The sequence below is a fragment of the Tubulanus polymorphus genome, chromosome 6 (assembly GCF_964204645.1).
Source record: "Tubulanus polymorphus chromosome 6, tnTubPoly1.2, whole genome shotgun sequence".
Classification (NCBI taxonomy): domain Eukaryota; kingdom Metazoa; phylum Nemertea; class Palaeonemertea; order Tubulaniformes; family Tubulanidae; genus Tubulanus; species Tubulanus polymorphus.
Genome location: NC_134030.1, coordinates 7,399,921 through 7,405,483, shown reverse-complemented (window position 1 = coordinate 7,405,483; position 5,563 = coordinate 7,399,921). Strand labels below are relative to the sequence as shown.

Sequence of the window (5,563 nt, the reverse complement as noted above, 5' to 3'; positions counted from 1 at the left end):
GGTCATTTGTCGTCGCAGGCAGGCACGCGTGTACTAATATTACGCGGGGAATGGTTATTACTTGTATTTTGCCCCAAAGAACGACGAAACCGGCAGTTGCCGCTGCCATATCAGAAGACCACGATAACTACTACGAGAGACATGAAATGATGAGTTTTCATTCAACTAGTGAATAGACGATTTATCATCGTAGATCTGTCCGCCTGTATTTTCTTGAATTACGACACAACGATGCCGCTTACGGCTAGTTCAAAAGACGGCGCCAGTCATTCATGGCCTAATCGGTTGATGTAAGTCGACTTTCGATTCGTTTTTATCCTGTTGTTTACAAAGGCGAGATCCGTTTTCATTCGCTCCATTTACAAGACCAACCCAGTTTGCCGAAAACCTTCAGATATATAATGGCTGCGGCACGTGATAGAATAAACTTGACAAATCCCTCGACACAACATGCATCACTTACCAACTGACTGATGCAGCTAGCAAACATTATAAAAAAGCAGCCAAACATCAGCAAGGTGAAAATAGGCAATGACGAAAATGATAACTACAATCAACAAGGTCAAAGCAGATGAAATGTTAACAAACATCAATAAGCTAAAAGCAGACAATGATAAAGACACATTAATAAGGCAAAAGCCGTCAATGATGGAAACGTCAATGGTGAAAATGTTCACGGGGCCTTGATGTTGTGAAAACTAATCCGATCTATCTATATATTGGAATACTACAAGTTGGATAAACTGAATGTTTTGAGACGACATGAAGCTCAGATGGGAAGGTTTATTTAATTGGTTGCAGCTGTTTGTACACTTCCATGAAGCACACTAGGAGACTGGTCATTAGTGGATTCGCAACACGGTACCTGATCATCATCGGGGAGGCGGCTCATGTTTCGTATGCGTGAATTCGCTAGGAAACGTTTACATCTATACCAGACGAATGATATCGACGACGTCGATTTAATAGGCGAGAAAACGAGTCTTCGTAATACAAAATTGATAGATTTGAAATAAACACGAGTGGATCCAGGTGTCCTCTTTCACTTACTGTTCTAAAAAGTTCTATTTTAATGGAAATATCAGGGGTTGAGTGTTTTGAGACAATGAAATTAGAATATAAAATCTTCTGGAAGTTAAAACGGTCATCAGTTATGGCATAGGGGGAATTTTCAGGAGTTGCAGGAATTTTCAAACTGGCGAAGTTGATGGTAGATGTTTGAAGCAAGTTACAAAGACCAACATCAGCCAATAAATATACATAATGAGTTACGTACGAGCTGTATCTATACATCATTGAGCTAGCATTCAATGTCCTCAAAAAGGCGCTCCGTCGAACCCCTATGGCTATGCCACTGTGGCATATAAATTCTGGCAATTATCTATATCCTCTTCTATCCCAATGTATGATCAAATGGGCATCATCAGTCAGATGGGGCTTTTTTACTACGGCACAACCAGAGATAAATGTAAAATTTACATCATAAAACACTAATGAGGCAAATCATCGACTCCTGTTACAATAGGAACGATGTCTATTACGAAACATCAACTGTTGATATGTGTCCACTCAACAATATCATCCATTTACTACCACTGACTGAGGTAGACTGGATTCTGCCTGGCGCTAAGAATTACTTATCTGCTTCATACTATGTTCAAACATTTCTCCCACCACCAATGCACAACAAATATCTTAATAGCACTTGGTGCAAATTTTGGGCACCATTGTCCATTTGTGCGGTGTCATCATTATATTATTGCAAAAGTCCTGTTTCTGAATCTCAACTGAATAATAATAATTTTGAACATGTCAACTACGCAAACAAATCCCATCATGAGAAATCAAGCATCATCAAATTGAACAAGTACTTTTCTAAGAAGTGCAAATGAATACTATAGTGCAAAGATTGTTCATACAACTCACATTACTTCAGTGCTGACAGGAAAATATTGAATGAGAACTGCATTTTTTTCTATGAAAACACGAAATCAAAATGAATATTTGGACCTTGAATAAGAGAATGTTAAATTATGCGAAACACATGCTGCGTGCAAGCTGATACCGGTAAATATATATAAGCCCCATTTTTGAAATACATTATTGAGAACGTTCTAAATTTCCATTTTAGAAAAGACCAATTCATACCGACCGAAAAGACCAGGTCAGTTTTAAATTTGAGAATGAACAAATTTGTCTGTGTGCGAATAGAAACTTGAGAAACTTTCCTTTGATTGCCAGTTAATCACTCTGTTGCATCTATCTGGACCAGTGATAGCAGCTGATTTAAAAACATATGAACGAACACTATTGATGTGTCTGTTTCAGGTATAGGCTGAATAAGAAGGGACTGGCGTTTGTTTGAGCGAGGCTATATATCAAGGAAAGACCAGCATTGCATACGAGAATAGCAACAAAATGAGAGAAAAATATTCACCTGCATGCTTGACAGAGGTGACACCGTCGTAATCAGAAGAACAAATCCTCATCAGACATTCGTTATCACAAAGCCAAGAATCCCTGAAAACCCGTCTAACAAATGATTCAATGCAGCTTCGTAGATCTAGTGTCAATTTCAAAGCCTAAAAAGACTCATTTCTAGGGAACCTAAAACCTATAAGCCGCGATCACACGAGCATTTTTGGCCCGGAACGACTGTTCACACAGGTGCCAAATGGGCCCGAGCCTGTTTGGCCCGACCAAAAACGTCAGACCATGCCCGAGCCAAATTTGAGTGGTTTGCGTGTGAACGCGCGCTCCTGATCGGTGCCAATTTGGCTCGAGCCTGATCGGTGCCAATTTGGCCCAGGCCAAATCGTCTCCGTGTGATCGCGGCTATAAAGTTGCAGAATAATGTCGGGCCAAACAGGGGAATATGTTGATGACTTGTCATACGTACATTGTGAACTCTCCGAAGTTCAATCAGACTGCAGCAGTTGACCAGTAACTGAACCGATGTGGTATAACATGACAAAAGAAAATCCACGTAAAAACACAAATAGCCATACATTGAATCCATTAGTCAGAACGGGGTGGTAGATGTAAGACCTTGGTTATATTCTATCTTCGTTCTGTTCTAGCCGTTTAACCTACATGTTGCACGCTCATTCTTAGATACCATTTGATGTGCGATTGTTTACAAATTAAGTTGAATCTTAATGGATAACTTTTCTAAGTCTTTTATCTTCCAGGTAGTTGGATGTATACATCGGGAAGCGCAAGTTTAAAAAGTATCTTTTGTATAGAAGTGGGGAAGGGAAGAGATTTAGTCGGCATCCTTCTGTCTAGATGGACAATGACGCAGTGATGGAACACCTTCTGACTACAGAGGCCAATCTGGAATGGTTTGGTTGTACTGGGCACATGAAGGTGATAGGCGCCCTAGGCGCTGCTGCCCTTTTCTTTCTTCTAGTGCGCTTGGTCTCCAGCCTTTCTGATCTGGTTCTTTCAGCTTCCTGTATTCCAGCCGCAAAAACACTGGACCAGCCTTCGCCGTCTGCAGGGATGTAATCCCAACTGCCGGACTGATTTTGGCTGCCTTCAAGGTACGGCTTGAAATTTAAGGCCATGGGTCTCCTATCACGCACGTCTGATAGGCCATAAAATATCTGTAACTTGACTTCACTGGCAGAGTAAGGATTAGCACAGTTTGATAGACTCATAAAGCAATTTTTATATATTATTGATTGAAAGTGGTTCAATTGAACAAATTAATTTCACGCGTCTGCCATAAATATAGTTTATCTCTACTGGGATTACCGGCTTTATTCGCACTGCGTAAATTAATTGAGCTCAGTATTAAAGTTGTCACCATCTTCGGCAATCGCAGCGTGTAGATTTTACCCGATTCCGCCGTATATTCGTAAGCTACGCTTCGATGAAACGGCATCGGGTATTTTTTGTCTGATATCTACCTAATCCGTATCAGTTGAGACCGTCATCTCTCTCCGACGGACTTTTCGTTATCTGTCGTGTTCAAATCTGTCGGGAACGTTAATACGTACCTATTCAAATAATTTCGCCGAAAAAAGAAAAATGAATTATACACAGTTGGCGTTTCTGGAATCTGCCTCAAATTTCTGTTTCAGTCGATCAACGACGCACTGGGAAGACCGTGGTATATAGCTACAAATTCCGTCAGATCTTCCCCGCATCTGCCGACAATCAAAACATGTATATATCATATCAGATTGGATACTGTAGAACAACGCAACACAAGTCGTCGCTGTAGCGAATATAGAAGAATGCCTTTGACTTATCATTGAGTTACGAGTTTATGCATATATGGGCATATCTCAGATTCATGTAGGTAGAGCGAATTTAGTACGTATATATATATATATATATATATATATATATATATATATATATATATATATATATATATATATATATATATATATATATATATATATATATACATATATGTTTCATATACAAAACACACGGAGGAGGTATATACTGTAGGGAATAAACTGCACATATTGAATCGATATGCGGTGTAACATCGCAACATCGGGATCTAAAAAGATCTAATTACGACGACAACTCGACCATCTTGTTACCGCAGATTACCTTTATTCTGTACTCCCATTGTCTGCGTGTATAGTATGGATTTTGTACCGGTTTTTTGCGGCTTGAATATCGTCATTGCGCTGCGCGCTCTCTCTCTCTCTCTCTCGACCACTGCGGCGCAAAGGTAATGGGAAATATTTTTAAACAGTCCTCTCATCATTGAATTGATCATGGATTATCCGTTTCCAATTCCAAGCAACAGATAGATTTCACTGCGCAGTCGTCTTTTGCTGCTGCCGCTATCTATGTCAACGTGGAAGCTGTTGGTTTGACTGGTGGTTAATGAATTGAACCCAACGCAGATCCAGGGGCAAGATCCGATGAGAGTCTTACCAAAGTTTTCCAGGGCAAAGTAATTAGAAAAGGGCATTCTAATCTGGTAGTGCGCTTTTGAAGTACAGTACCTTTTTCAAGATTTTCGACAAGTTTGTGCCTTTCTTTTACAGAAAGTGTCAGTTTTTGAGAACATAGTGCCATTTGTGACATGAAGTGCCTTTTAAACAAATGGGGTGAGATCTAAGGAAAACCTCTATATTCTCACCATCAGTATGATTTTGAAGAAGGAAATCTGAGTTTGATAATTTGATACATGATTTCACACAGAGATTTTGATTAGATTATCTTCACTCATTCTACGAGAATTCAATTCGACAGAAATATTTTTGCAATCCATTTACAAAAAAAAGTTTTCATGTACGTATTTTTACGTTCAACAAGCTTTATTGAAGCTGCATGACGCACACCGTTCAGAAGAGGAATGAAAATATAGCAGCGTCTCAGAACACGGTACGTACGTAGGGATTACAACGACGACGAAGTAGTCGGGCTTCTTTTATCTAAATTCTCCTTTTAAACAGATTCCGAAGACACTGAGCAGCAATGCAGAGCAAAGTGTTTAAGTTCGGCGAACGGGGACGATGCTGTACATGTATGGATAGAAATGATCTTATTTTTTCCTTCATTTGATAAAGAACCGTCAAATAATATA

The 5,563-nt window shown here is 39.5% G+C and overlaps 1 long non-coding RNA gene across 1 annotated transcript; it reads left to right on the top strand.

Annotated features, from left to right (window-relative positions):
• Window positions 1-2,129: 2,129 nt before the first annotated feature.
• LOC141906650 (uncharacterized) lies at window positions 2,130-3,275 on the top strand. The gene is made up of 3 exons (XR_012619380.1): window positions 2,130-2,164; window positions 2,329-2,454; window positions 3,192-3,275. It is a non-coding gene; the product is annotated as an uncharacterized LOC141906650 (long non-coding RNA).
• Window positions 3,276-5,563: the final 2,288 nt, after the last annotated feature.